The sequence below is a fragment of the Lissotriton vulgaris genome, chromosome 5 (genome assembly GCF_964263255.1).
Source record: "Lissotriton vulgaris chromosome 5, aLisVul1.2, whole genome shotgun sequence".
In the NCBI taxonomy this organism is placed as follows: Eukaryota; Metazoa; Chordata; class Amphibia; order Caudata; family Salamandridae; genus Lissotriton; species Lissotriton vulgaris.
The window spans coordinates 67,596,752-67,611,207 of NC_141693.1; positions in this window are offsets into that span (position 1 = coordinate 67,596,752).

Sequence of the window (14,456 nt, forward strand, 5' to 3'; positions counted from 1 at the left end):
GTTTGTGGTGTGCATGACTATTTGGTCTTTGATGAACTCATCATGTAAGGTGCCAAACTTACACGTGATTGCTAATTTCCTTGAGGCTGCCACATATTTGTCGATTGACTCTTCCATCGCCTGTTTCCTCTGTTGGAAATTGTATTTGTCTATAGATGTGCACACCGCTGGTCTATAGTGGTTGTTCAAATCGTCTATTGCGTGCTGGAACACGTCATGATCTGCTGCTTGTCGCAGTGCAGGGACTAGATTTTGGAAAACTCTGATGTCTTCCCGGCCTAGGTTGTGAAGTAATTTTCTCTTACTCCTCTTGCTCGGAAAAGCCTCCCCATTCTCATCCTCTAGGGCTTCCAAGTAGTTCATAAAGTATTTCCTCCAGTCCTCCCATTTCATCAATGGATCCCCTGGCTTGGGTAGGAGCGGGACCGGCGTTGTGAGCGATGAAGCTTGGGCACACATTTCCCTTTGTCTCTCTGGTTGCACTTTTTCCCCTGTGGAGCTTTAGGGTGCACTTGACCTTGCTTGACCATGGTCTTGCTGAGGGTCCGATTCGCCCCCTCGCTATGCGGCGCGTGCTCCACCAGGGCCTCCGGCAGGCAGGCCTGTTTTATTGAGCCTGCTGATCTCGCGCCTGATGGGGGATGCACTCCCTTTATTCTTCCCTCTACACGCGGTTGCGGTACTCACAATGGGTGGTGTCCGCTTTGCTTCCCCATCCACCCTGCTTTTTGTGGCTTATGCGGGCTAGGGTTGCTCTCTGCCACAGCGCTGCCCACTGCAGCTCTTTCCTGGTGTGTTTTGCCTGCTGCTGCCTCTTTTGTGGCCTCCATTCCTGTCGGGTGTCTGGGTTCGGTTCCCCGGTGACTCACATTTTCCGTTGTTTATTTTTTGCCCAGGGTCCCAGCCTCGTCACCACTGTGATGTTGCTATTGACCCTCAGGAAGCACAGGACACTCGTGGCTAGTTTTCCTTAAGGTTTATTATATATAGCCAGGAGAGCGCCGGCAAAACGTCCGATAAGTATTTGGACTGGCCGCGCTATGCCCCCAAAATGGCGACGACGCTCCACGTCATCACGCAGCCGCGTAAAGACTGGAACGCTACACTACACAAGCATTAACAAGCATTGGCATAGCCAATAGGTCTCGCCTTTGGGACCTTATACATGTTTAGTTATCCAGCACAATACAATATCAACTGTTGCATGGCTAAACACTTATAAGGTCCCAACGGAGAGACCTATTGGCCACTGCCACTGAACATTTGGGCGTGGGAGGGGGTGAGAGTAAAAAAAGCAAGCATTGGCATAGCCAATAGGTCCCGCTGGTGGGACTTTATAAGTGCTTAGCCAGAGCTATTGGTTTTGCCAATGTCTTTAAGCTTTGATGTAGGCCAGCAGTGAATGTTACCCTTTAACTAGGTAGTAATCAGTTGATCAACCAGGAAAGGATAAACTGCTGAGTTTACACAACCTGAATAGAATGTGCATCAAGTAAATCTAAATGTCTACAGAAAATGCATTAAAACACTGGGCTATTTTGAGGCAGGATGGCCGCTGACAGTCTGTAGCGACCAGTCGCATTATCCCCAGCTCCCTCTCAGATGGATTGAAGCCCATGCTCTATAGCTTGTTCAGCGATGGTAAATACTCTCTACAAAGGTAGAAGCACAAGTAATTCCCCAGGAAAGCATTGTTCTGGAATGGCGCTAAGAAGGTTCCTGAGCTTATTAATCGGACGAGCGCAAACTGGACTGACAAATATTCTGACCTTGATGATCAAGGGGTCGCTCGGCATGCGTCTCCGGTCTGCCAAACTGTCCAAGGAGGCTAAAGATCAGAAGGAGGACACCCAAAAGGGGAGAGACGTCATGAAACTGGCTGTGGTTACCAGCGGTGGACAACGCGCAGGTAGCGGTACCAGGGACAAAGAAAATTCAGAGCTCCCCCCGGAAAATGAATAAGCTATACGAAGAAGTGGCGGTGAGAGTAACCCAAGTTGAAGAAAGAACAGGGAAGTTGGAGGACGATCTTAACAGCCTTCAATATTTTAAACAGGAACAGCAGAAGATGTCTGTGGATGTCCAATGGAAACTGAAGGACTATGAAAATCGGCAGCGAAGGAATAATATAAGACTGCTGGGAGTAGACTGCTGGGAGTTGAGGAGGGGCTCGAGGGGCAAGATATAAGACTATTTGTTGTAAACTTATTGAAGGGAGCTTTTCCAGAACTAACATCTTGGCAGTGGGTGAGAGAGATCCAAAGGGCGCACAGGTTCCCATTGGTAAAAAAAAGGAGGCAGGGTGCCGGCAGGAATGATAGACCTAGGGCCATTCTGATTTATGTAGGTAACTATCTCCTGAGGCAGGAAATTCTTGATAAAGCCAAACCAGAGGCCAAGCGTTCAGTTAACAATATCACATTCTTTGCCAGACCTGATTTTTCTTCATGTTACAGTTGAAAGAACTGAGACAGCATATAGCGCCAATACAGGCACTGGGCTCAGAGGCTTACCTGCTGTACCCTGCCAAGCTAAAGGTGGTTACTAGAGGGCGGGTGAAAATGTTCTTCTCAGAAATAAGTGCAAAAGAGTATATGGAGGAACTACGCAGCGATAAAGAGGGGAGGCGATAAGGGGGACATGGCACAGTAGGATTGGGGTATGCATGTATGGGGCAATATACTAATATAGGTCACCCAAATGAGAATATGGGGTATGGGCTACAGGAGCGGGGAAAAAGCAGTAGCTGGTTTTGAGAGAGCGGGAGGAGGATGCGACAGCTGCAGATCAAAAGCAGACACACATAGGTCTAATGGACCTATTTGCCAGTAAAGGGGGGGACAGAGGGGGAGGGAGAGGGGCGGGAGCACACAGCACACACAGCACAGCACTCTCACTATGTTTAATTAAAAAATTGGTAAGGACGCTATAACAACCTTTTGATGTATTTTAATGGTTTGTCAAATTGCGTCAATTAATGTTTGCGGGTTGAATGATCCCCAGAAAAGGCTTAGGGTGTCCGCACTCCTGAAAACAATGAGATTGGACATTGTCTGTTTACAGGAGACGCATGTAGAGGGGGGAAGGGGATTCCTCCTTGAGCAACTAGGATTTACACTATTTGCCCATAAAAAGCAGGGGTCCAAGACGAGGGGAGTGGCTATACTGGGCAAAGGGAGGGATAGATCAGTGATAAAGAAGGAAGAGGATCAGTGGAGTAGGTGGGTCATAGCTGAAATAATGCACAAAGGTGAGTGAGAAGTTTACGTTGGTCTCGATATACAGCTCCACTGAGGATGATCCTGAGATATTTGAACATCTTGACGCGGAGTTAGCCCAATGGCCCGAGCCAATTAAATGTTGTGGGAATTTTAAACTTAATATGCCTTCAGGCTCTGAATTGCAATTGGGACGAGTATACACCGGTAGAAAGAAGAGGTCATATCGAGCTATAGCAGCTATGGCACAACATAATTCGCTGTCAGATTTATGGGCAAGGATGTATCCGCACCTGAATGGTAGCACATTTTACTCAGCACCTCACAAAACTCTTGTCAGATTGGACTACTTTTTAATATCTAATTCCATAGTAGCAAGATCCCAAATTGAAAAGTATCCCCGAATAATATCGGATCATAATCCCTTGGTTATAACAATTAAATTGGTAGGGGCAATGGTCAAGGAAAATACCTGGACCTTTGAAAGAGCTTTACTTAAAGACATTAGTTACATCAATCATATGAATAAGTGGATAAAGGAATTTTGGGAATTTAATAGAGGGAGCGCAGCCTCAGGTATTACCTGGGATGCATTTAAGGCGGGAGTCCGAGGGGACACATTGAGCTATACAATGCATAAGCAGAAGTCCGAGAGAGCCAGAGTGGTACATTAGTTAAAGCAGAGGAGGAATTAAATCTGTTAATTCAGCAAAGTCTGCCCCTGGAACAGCTTTTACTTAAAATTATTCTCTTAAAAGCTGAAGCGATAGAGGGCATTGCCAGCAACACGGTAGCCAAGTACCTAGCTAAGAAAGAACAATCATTCGAGTTGAGCGAGAGAGTGGGACATATCTTGGCCATCCGAACCAGACAGCAAGTAGCATCAGGGGAAATTAAGTAGATTTTGGATAGCCAAGGTAATAGAGTAATGGACCCGGAGGACATAAGGGAGGTTTTCAGGCAATTCTATACAGATCTCTATAAAATTGAAAAGGGTGTTGGGGGGATAGATATAAATGATAATCTCAATTATAGCTAGATATTGAGAAACTAGCCCTAGAATCCTCAATTAATCTGGAGGAGTTAACTTCAGCAGTGGGGGATCTCCCTTCAGGAAAAGCAGCAGGTCCGGACCAGATCCCCATTGAATTTTATAAGGTGTTTCAAGGGGTGATCGTCACGGAGATGCTAAATGTGCTACTACAGGCCCAGCAGGGGAACTCAATTCCAAATTTATGGGGGGGGGGGGGCGACGTTATAGGTATTTTAAAAAAGGGTAAGGCACCTACTGCTCCAGGATCATATAGACCTATCACCTTAATGAAAATGAACTTGGACGCAAAAGTTTATTCATAAGTGTTGGCCAATAGATTGGCGCGAGCAAATGAGGGCATGGTTAGCCATGCACAGCATGGGTTTATCTCAGGGAAGGGCACCACGCAGCATATTAGACAGGTAATTACTCTGTTCGTTGCCACGGGGGTCCCAGGGGATCCTGTTGCAGCTTTATTCTTAGATGCCGAAAAGGCGTTCGACAGGGTCCCCGGGAAATACCTTTGGGCAGTACTGAGACAGTATGGTTTAGGTGAAGGATATGTTTGAGCAGTTCAAGCACTGTACAGGGAGCCGTCAGCCTGAATTAGGATAAATAGGGAGCACACTGCTGCAGTGCAGATTAACAGGGGGACCAGGCAGGGGTGTCCAGCATCACCATTGTTGTTTGCGTTCTAGTTGGACCCCTTACTCCGAACATTGGAAGCCAATATAAACATTCCAGCCGTAAGCATTAATGGCAAGCAATTTAAAACGTTTGCTTACGCAGATGATGTGGAAATTGTCACCCCCAATCCTGCACGAGCCACAGACGAGGTAGAACTTGAAGCTCAGCGGTTTGGAGAGGTCTCAGGCTATAGATTAAATAGGGGTAAGATAGTTAAAAACTCTTACACTGTGTGCAACGATCCCCGGGTAGTTAACTCTGCAGTGTACTTAGGGGTTGAGATCTCGATGTAGTAGTAGAACGGAATATGACACCCCTAATGTCCAAAGTAAGCTCAGACCTAACAAGAATGAATAATCTCCACTTATCTTTGGTAGGTCGCACAAATGTAATCAAGATGATAATCTTACCGAAGTTTTTATACTTTTTTAGGGCAGTGCCTTTATTTTTTGAAGCAAAATGGTTTAATAAGTTAGAGTTTGTGTTGAATAGATTTATTTGGGCACATGGGAAAACAAGAAGGGATTATAGGTTTATCACTCTTCCGAGGGCTAGAGGAGGTTGGGGGCCCCCAGACTTTAGACTTTATTATTGGGCAGCGGCTCTGCAGTACATGCAGGGCCTGTTAGGAGGCGTCGGACTGGACCCTAAAATTACATCCAACTCTACAGAGGTTTATGCAACCGTTCTCGGGACCGATGCAGAAAACTCCTTTCTTAGTTGCACCGATTCTTCTTATTTTAAAAGGACAAGATTCAAGACAGTTTTGGCCGCTCATAAAATCTGGACTGCCTTTTTAAAGAAATCCGGCTTAGGGAGGTTTAACAGATATACACAGCTGTATAAAAATAGGTCCCTCCCCCCGGAGATATTTTCAGATTCATCCATGGATGCCTGGGCGGAAAAAGGGATCTTGAAGATTGGGGATTTGATGGGCCCCGATGGGATCCTTCAATTTTCAAATCTAGAGGCCAAATTCCATATAAACTGGAGTAGCTTTTTTAAGTATCTTCAGGTCCGGAGCTTTATGAGTAATAGACGGGGAGGGGTTGCAGGGTACACCAACAATGATATTCTGGATTGTATAGAAAGGGGCGGGGAGTCTACAATTCGCAGGTTCTACTCAATCCTGGTAGCCACAAAAGCTGATGGCATGGGAAAACATGGGGCCAAGTGGGCTAATAAATTAGATATTGAGATAGGCTGCTTTCAAGATTCTCTAGAGCTAGGGTGTTCAGTATTATGTTCAGCACTATTACAATCGCAGCATTATAAAACGCTATTCTCGCTCTATGTTACCCCAGCCAGAATTGCTCAGTGGATTGGTATATCGGGGTGACCTCTTGCTACCGTTGTAATGCCCCATAGGCAGATATTATACCTATATTCGCCACATGTCCCCAACTCTATACACTTATTAAAAATATCGAAAACGTTTTGGTTCAGATGCTAGGGGTTAACATCACCCTCACCCCAGCTCTGAGGCTACTGGAGGTTACATCTGATCTGGACAATACATATGGAGATTTCATATTTGTTGCAATGGCAGTTTTAAGGCTTTCGATTGTTAGGACCTAGGACCTGGTTGGATAAATCTCCACCAGTAATGCAACAATGGCTGGCTATCCTCCTGGCAGTCTACAATCTAGAAAAAGGTATCTATGCTAGGAAGGGTAGGAGGGCGAGGGAGTTAGGAAAGAACATTTGGGAACCAATACAGTTTTGGAAGGAATGTATGTTGGAGATCTGAATATTGGTAGTATTTCTGTTTGGATCATTAGGATCTACTGTGTTTTGTATAAGAATCTGCAAACAAGTAATTCTTAGTTCATTTAAGTTGCATTTTTGTTAAATGTGTCTATGCATATCATTATGTAATATGGTTATATGTAATTGTGCTGAGTTGTGTGTGAAAAAATCAATTAAAAAAACACTGGGCTATTTCAAAGAGGAGAGGATAGACATGCCCGCTCCTTAGTTGCAACTTTACTTTATATTGCCTAGATAGTGTCTGTTGTTTTTTGACTGAAAAAAAGCTGATGTGTCAAAATAGGTATGTTCTGAGAATTTGAAAAGCTAAAGCCTACACAGGCTTGAAAGCGCAGTCAATATTTAGTTTCAGCCACCACTACTTCCTACTGAAATATTCTTTTCCACTTTGCGTACTATATTATCACATTTGCTAATCCTTTGGGATCTCTTGAGGTCTTTTTCACACAAAGACTATATTGTTGATATTCTATCAGCTGAAAGAAAGATAAGCACAGATGAGGAACACTTTAATTAGAAAACACCCGCCCTATGCGTTGTCTTTGGCAGCATTGAAATAATAATAATAATCTAAATTCACACTGCAGCTCTCCTTGCCTTTACATTTAGTATGGTTGCATACATTTATTAATTTAGTGTGAAGTAACACTGCAGTTACAGCTAAATATGGAGAAGGGCAGGTACTTTTCTGCTGGTTACACTAATGATTTTTTTTTAAAAGGCGGAAGAGCAGTTTTACTAAGGAGAGCCTTCCCATACCAGTGCAAAAACACCACAAGACAGGTGTTTTTAATTTTAAGTCTTCCTCTTCTGTGTTTGCATCCCTTTTAGTTGCAATATAAAAAAAACACTCCGCCACAATATCAATAATATAGGGCCCAGCAGAAAATGGGCTCATACTGAACCCAATCCTTCCGCAAATATAACCAGTGCATATTCACACCATCTAAAAAAACTTTAAAACTTATTGTAAAAAGAGCAAGAGTACGCTTAAAAACGAATAATTTTTTTAGCACAAAAAGTAGAAGCACGCTGCATTTGCCAAATATGCATCGTGCTTCTACTTCATAAGTAAATGCCCAAACGCTCTTTCCAAAGTGCACACACGGTCCCTTAACACTTCAAACGAAGATTCTCGAAAGTTTGCAAATAAAAAGGCAGAAGGAGCAACTGTGTAACTGGAGAGGATTCCTATTCTGCTGGAGAATGTAAATATTAAATGAGGATGGTAAGTAGGTAATCCTTAGGAAAATCTATAAATATTCATGATGAAAGGAAAGAAAAAGGAATTGAGAGAGATGGTTGCAGTGTGCAACTAGAGGGAGGAAACAATTCTGGTTAAGAGGATAGCCTTTATTGGGAGGTCCAACTTTGTTACTGCAGCCATTAAATGGGCAGTAATGAGGCACTGAAGGATTTTAGGATTTGGGGCCATATGTATGAAGCGTTTTTCTTGTCGCAAACGCTGCGAATCGGAAATTCGCAGCGTTTGCGACAAGAAAAACGTGAAATGCGATGTATGAAATTATCGCATCGCAAATGTTAAGGAATCGCAACATTTGCGATTCCTTAACATTGCACAAGCATTTAGGAAATCGCAAAATGCAATTTCCTAAATGATATGTATGAAATATTTAAAAATTGCGATTTTGGAATAAGATGGCGCAAATTACCACCAACTTGTAGTTGGTGGTAAATTGCGAATTCTTATCAAAAACATTTTTTTTTAAAACAAAAGGTGCCATGTGACGCTCATACATGCCCTTTGGGCATGTATGTGCGCCATATGCGCACACATGTCATTTTCAGGGGTGCAGCAGGGTGTTCTTGAGACACCCCTGCACCCTGGAAAATTCGCAAAATTTGCGATTAGCAAATTGCTAATCGCAATTTTGCCTTTCATTTCTATGGGCCAAGAGGCCCTTAGAATTGAATGGGATGTATTCCTTATTTGCAAATTCGCAAATAATGAATTATTGGAAATCGCTAAAAAATAGCAATTATTTACATACATACCGTTTTGCGATTTCCAAATAGCGATTCCTTAAAATTCGCTATTTGGAATTCGCAAAACGATAGAATGATACATATGGCCCTTGGTCATTTCAGATTCAAAGACAACTCACGGAAAGCCTGTCTTCAAAATGAGGTTGGCAGGGTTGGGTCAATTGGCAGCAGATGAGACCTGACCTTGTTGACTTTGAAGTGGAAGTAACACGGTTACATGTGGATTGGGCTCTACTATTTTAGAGAGGATTTTTAAGACAGCTGCAAAGGTGCTGCCAGTTTCTGGAAGCCATAGTGCCAATGCTATACGCTGCTCCAGACCACTTGAGCATACTTTTATTTGTATTTATCCTAAAAATATCCACCTGCGAATTACCTGATGAACATGGGAGCGCGTAGTCGCATTACACTTTATAGTGATACTAATGACCTCAGTGACTTTTGTCATGCTCCTCTCTGACTGGAATGTTAAAATGAGGAGTGGCAGTCTTGTGGGAAATACCCATTAGGTCGTGATGCTTTCACTATTTGTAGATTTTAATGATGGGAGTATCGGGCCAGAAGAAGGGTGGCTCGAAAGCTTCCAAAGCTTTCAAACACACTTTTAAAATTCACTCAAGTTTTAAGATATAAATTCACACAGATATTATAATAGCAGCAGAGTAAAGTGCAAGAATACCAGCTTGAGTTGTGATCTCATGCTTGATAATGGCTGCCCATCCTTCAGCTCCACTCGTTCCTGATCAGCACCAGTTTCAAGCACGGGAAGCTAGAAGGATAAGTAAGGGAGCAAACAAAGAAGACAGAGAATAAGAGAGATGAAGGGGCAGAGAAATGAAAATAACGAAGAAAGATATCAGTACAAAATTCAATCAAAACAAGGAAACACTCCGGGCAGTGAACCTCAGCGTGACTGGAATAGAGAAAGCAAAAGCAGGGAAAACAAGCATTGGCTGCGCGCGAGGAATAGAGCTCGGGAGTTGTGTGTGTGCGCGTGCTAAAAGAAACGCGAGTGGTGCGCGCGAAAGAAGGAGAGGCATAGCTGTACGCGTCGCATCTCCCAGGTGCGTCAGGTTGTAAATACCCCGCAGCATGGCGATGGCTTTGCGCCACGGCTGTGTCACAAAAGTGACGCAACGACAGCGTAAAAGAGGCACAAGTGGCTTGTAAATCTGCCCCTCTGTACTTTAGTAAAGCTTTTAAAACCAGACTACAAAGTGGCCCAACCTGTGGACTTTGGCAATTCCTGTTGACCTTGCTCTGTGGTGCGAGTTCCTGTTCGCGCAATATGTGGGCACCCCTGCGTACTCACCAGTCTGACGATGGTTAAGCCATCGCTTTTCATTAAAAAAAACAAAAAGCATTACAATCCAACAAGTGTTATCTGACAGCAGTATAATTGAATTACCCTTTAGGAGTGACATATTATCCAACAATCTGAATTGTATGAGCTGGCTATTACAAATCGAGTGTCATCCTCTTCTTTTTATTATACCTTAATTTTTAACTCTTTTTTTAAAGCGCGGCTTGCGTAGTATGTTAAAGGTCCCAGGGCTTGGTTTCAGTGTCAACCCTTCTATCCTACCCACCAGCCAATACAGCGAGGCTTCCTTTGGGCAAGGGGGCCAGGACACCCAGTGAGCGGGTTAATTTTCCGGATTTTCATTTAGCAAAGTGGACTTCCAAATGCTTGTTCTTTATTAAGGCCAACACCTCACGTTGTTTTTTTCCTACAGTACAGAAATGTATCTGAAAAACAAAATCAGAAATCTATCCAAATAAAAACTAGAGACAATACTTTGCAGACATCAATATACTCATGAAGCAAACAGAGTGTCATTCCTCTTTAAGCAGATTCTTCACAGGTCGCACGGGGTTCCTCAGTCCCTGCATTGGTTGTAACCCATAATTGTTTTGCTAGGAGGCGAGCAGCCGAGAAATGCTGGGAAAAGGCCAGCACCCAGAGGCAGAAGAGAAGACTGCCGAAAGTACGAGGACACATGAGTTTAAATATGCCTGACACTGAATAATGTCTCCCGCTTCTAACACGAGTGCTGAAACATTTATATAATCAAACCTTCGGAAAGAAAATAGAAACGCCGCGTACATTTACACTTTTTAAATAGTGTACGCACATGTCTTAGCCACAGCCAACAGTTATTTATTACAGACCCCCCAGGATATAGCGGTTTTGGAAAAATGCCGCGAGATTTCTACAAAAGTGCCGATTTCGCAGGCACTTTGGTAAAAATCGCGGCATTTTTACAAAAGTGCGGCATTTTTACAAAAGTGCCGATTTCGCGGCAAACCGCGAAATCGCGATTTCCTGGAGGATCTGATTATGGTATACAGGGACCCTGAGTCTGCTACAATCTTGATCGGTATCCCCCCTACCACTAGGTCACACTGTGGTTTCTTGGAGGGGGTGCAATCTATCCCCATTACGTGTTCTTATATGCACAGCACGCCGTCCTCCTCTTCTTCTTCGTCTCCTTCTGCTTCTGGCTCCTGGGTTATGTACTTGATTGTTGGTCTCTTCTGCTTACCGCGGCATACTTTCCTAAAGTGCCCCACGATTCTGCAGAACATGCACTTGGCGCAGAAAGCTGGGCACCGTTTGTCGTATGCCGCATGAGATGGGCTGCTGCACCTGTAGCACATTTTCTTGTTCTCTTTGGCATGAGTTCTTACCTGTTCTGTCCGGGGTGTCATTTGGCTTGTGTCTTCCCGTCCGCAGCTACTGTTCTGCTCCTCTCCGGTGGTTCTGTTTCAGTGATTCTATTGACCACAGGCCTCATTGTTGTTTCCCTCTCTGCCGCACCTTTTTGGACAGTTCCGCCTTCTTTACCATGGCGATGACTTCCTTCAGGGTCGCATCCTGTAGGTGTATGTAGGTAACTATCTCCTGAGGCAGGAAATTCTCGATAAAGCCAAACCAGAGGCCAAACGCTCAGTTAACAATATCACATTCTTTGCCAGACCTGATTTTTGTCATGTTACGGTTGAAAGAAGATGGAGGCTGAGACAGCTTATAGCGCCAATACAGGCACTGGGCTCAGAGGCTTACCTGCTGTACCCTGCCAAGCTAAAGGTGGTTACTAGAGGGCAGGTGAAAATGTTCTTCTCAGAAATAAGTGCAAAAGAGTATATGGAGGAACTACGCAGCGATAAAGAGGGGAGGCGATAAGGGGGGTCATGGCACAGTAGGATTGGGGTATGCATGTATGGGGCAATATACTAATATAGGTCACCCAAATGAGAATATGGGGCATGGGCTACAGGAGCGGGAAAAAGCAGTAGCTGGTTTTGAGGGAGCGGGAGGAGGATGCGTTATCTGCAGATCAAAAACGGACACACATAGGTCCAATGGACCTATTTGCCAGTAAAGGGGGGGGGGCAGAGGGGGAGGAAGAGGGGGGAGGGGGGAAACAGGGGGGTGCACACAGCACACACAGCACAGCACTCTCACTATGTTTAATTAAAAAATTGGTAAGGAAGCTAGAACAACCTTTTGATGTATTTTAATGGTTTGTCGAATTGCGTCGATTAATGTTTGCGGGTTGAATGATCCCCAGAAAAGGCTTAGGGTGTCCGCACTCCTGAAAACAATGAGATTGGACATTGTCTGTTTACAGGAGACGCATGTAGAGGGGGGAAGGGGATTCCTCCTTGAGAAACTAGGATTTACACTATTTGCCCATACAAAGCAGGGGTCCAAGACGAGGGGAGTGGGTATACTGGGCAAAGGGAGGGATAGCTCAGTGATAAAGAAGGAAGAGGATCAGTGGGGTAGGTGGGTCATAGCTGAAATAATGTACAAAGGTGAGTGAGAAGTTTACGATGGTCTGGATATACAGCTCCACTGAGGATGATCCTGAGATATTTGAACATCTTGGCGCGGAGTTAGCCCAATGGCCTGAGCCAATTATATGTTGTGGGGATTTTAAACTTAATATGACTTCAGGCTCTGAATTGCAATTGCAATTTCCACCTTGCGTACTATATTATCACATTTGCTAATCATTTGAGATCTCTTGAGGTCTTTTTCACACAAAGACTATATTGTTGATATTCTATCAGCTGCAAGAAAGATAAGCACAGATGAGGAATACTTTAATTAGAAAACACCCGCCCTATGTGTTCTCTTTGGCAGCATGGAAATAATAATAATAATCTAAATTCACACTGCAGCTCTCCTTGCCTTTACATTTAGTATGGTTGCATACATTTATTAATTTAGTGTGAAGTAACACTGCAGTTACAGCTAAATATGGAGAAGGGCAGGTACTTTTCTGCTGGTTACACTAATGATTTTTTTTTAAAAGGCGGAAGAGCAGTTTTACTAAGGAGAGCCTTCCCATACCAGTGCAAAAACACCACAAGACAGGTGTTTTTAATTTTAAGTCTTCCTCTTCTGTGTTTGCATCCCTTTTAGTTGCAATATAAAAAAAACACTCCGCCACAATATCAATAATATAGGGCCCAGCAGAAAATGGGCTCATACTGAACCCAATCCTTCCGCAAATATAACCAGTGCATATTCACACCATCTAAAAAAACTTTAAAACTTATTGTAAAAAGAGCAAGAGTACGCTTAAAAACGAATAATTTTTTTAGCACAAAAAGTAGAAGCACGCTGCATTTGCCAAATATGCATCGTGCTTCTACTTCATAAGTAAATGCCCAAACGCTCTTTCCAAAGTGCACACACGGTCCCTTAACACTTCAAACGAAGATTCTCGAAAGTTTGCAAATAAAAAGGCAGAAGGAGCAACTGTGTAACTGGAGAGGATTCCTATTCTGCTGGAGAATGTAAATATTAAATGAGGATGGTAAGTAGGTAATCCTTAGGAAAATCTATAAATATTCATGATGAAAGGAAAGAAAAAGGAATTGAGAGAGATGGTTGCAGTGTGCAACTAGAGGGAGGAAACAATTCTGGTTAAGAGGATAGCCTTTATTGGGAGGTCCAACTTTGTTACTGCAGCCATTAAATGGGCAGTAATGAGGCACTGAAGGATTTTAGGATTTGGGGCCATATGTATGAAGCGTTTTTCTTGTCGCAAACGCTGCGAATCGGAAATTCGCAGCGTTTGCGACAAGAAAAACGTGAAATGCGATGTATGAAATTATCGCATCGCAAATGTTAAGGAATCGCAACATTTGCGATTCCTTAACATTGCACAAGCATTTAGGAAATCGCAAAATGCAATTTCCCAAATGATATGTATGAAATATTTAAAAATTGCGATTTTGGAATAAGATGGCGCAAATTACCACCAACTTGTAGTTGGTGGTAAATTGCGAATTCTTATCAAAAACATTTTTTTTTAAAACAAAAGGTGCCATGTGACGCTCATACATGCCCTTTGGGCATGTATGTGCGCCATATGCGCACACATGTCATTTTCAGGGGTGCAGCAGGGTGTTCTTGAGACACCCCTGCACCCTGGAAAATTCGCAAAATTTGCGATTAGCAAATTGCTAATCGCAATTTTGCCTTTCATTTCTATGGGCCAAGAGGCCCTTAGAAATGAATGGGATGTATTCCTTATTTGCAAATTCGCAAATAATGAATTATTGGAAATCGCTAAAAAATAGCAATTATTTACATACATACCGTTTTGCGATTTCCAAATAGCGATTCCTTAAAATTCGCTATTTGGAATTCGCAAAACGATAGAATGATACATATGGCCCTTGGTCATTTCAGATTCAAAGACAACTCACGGAAAGCCTGT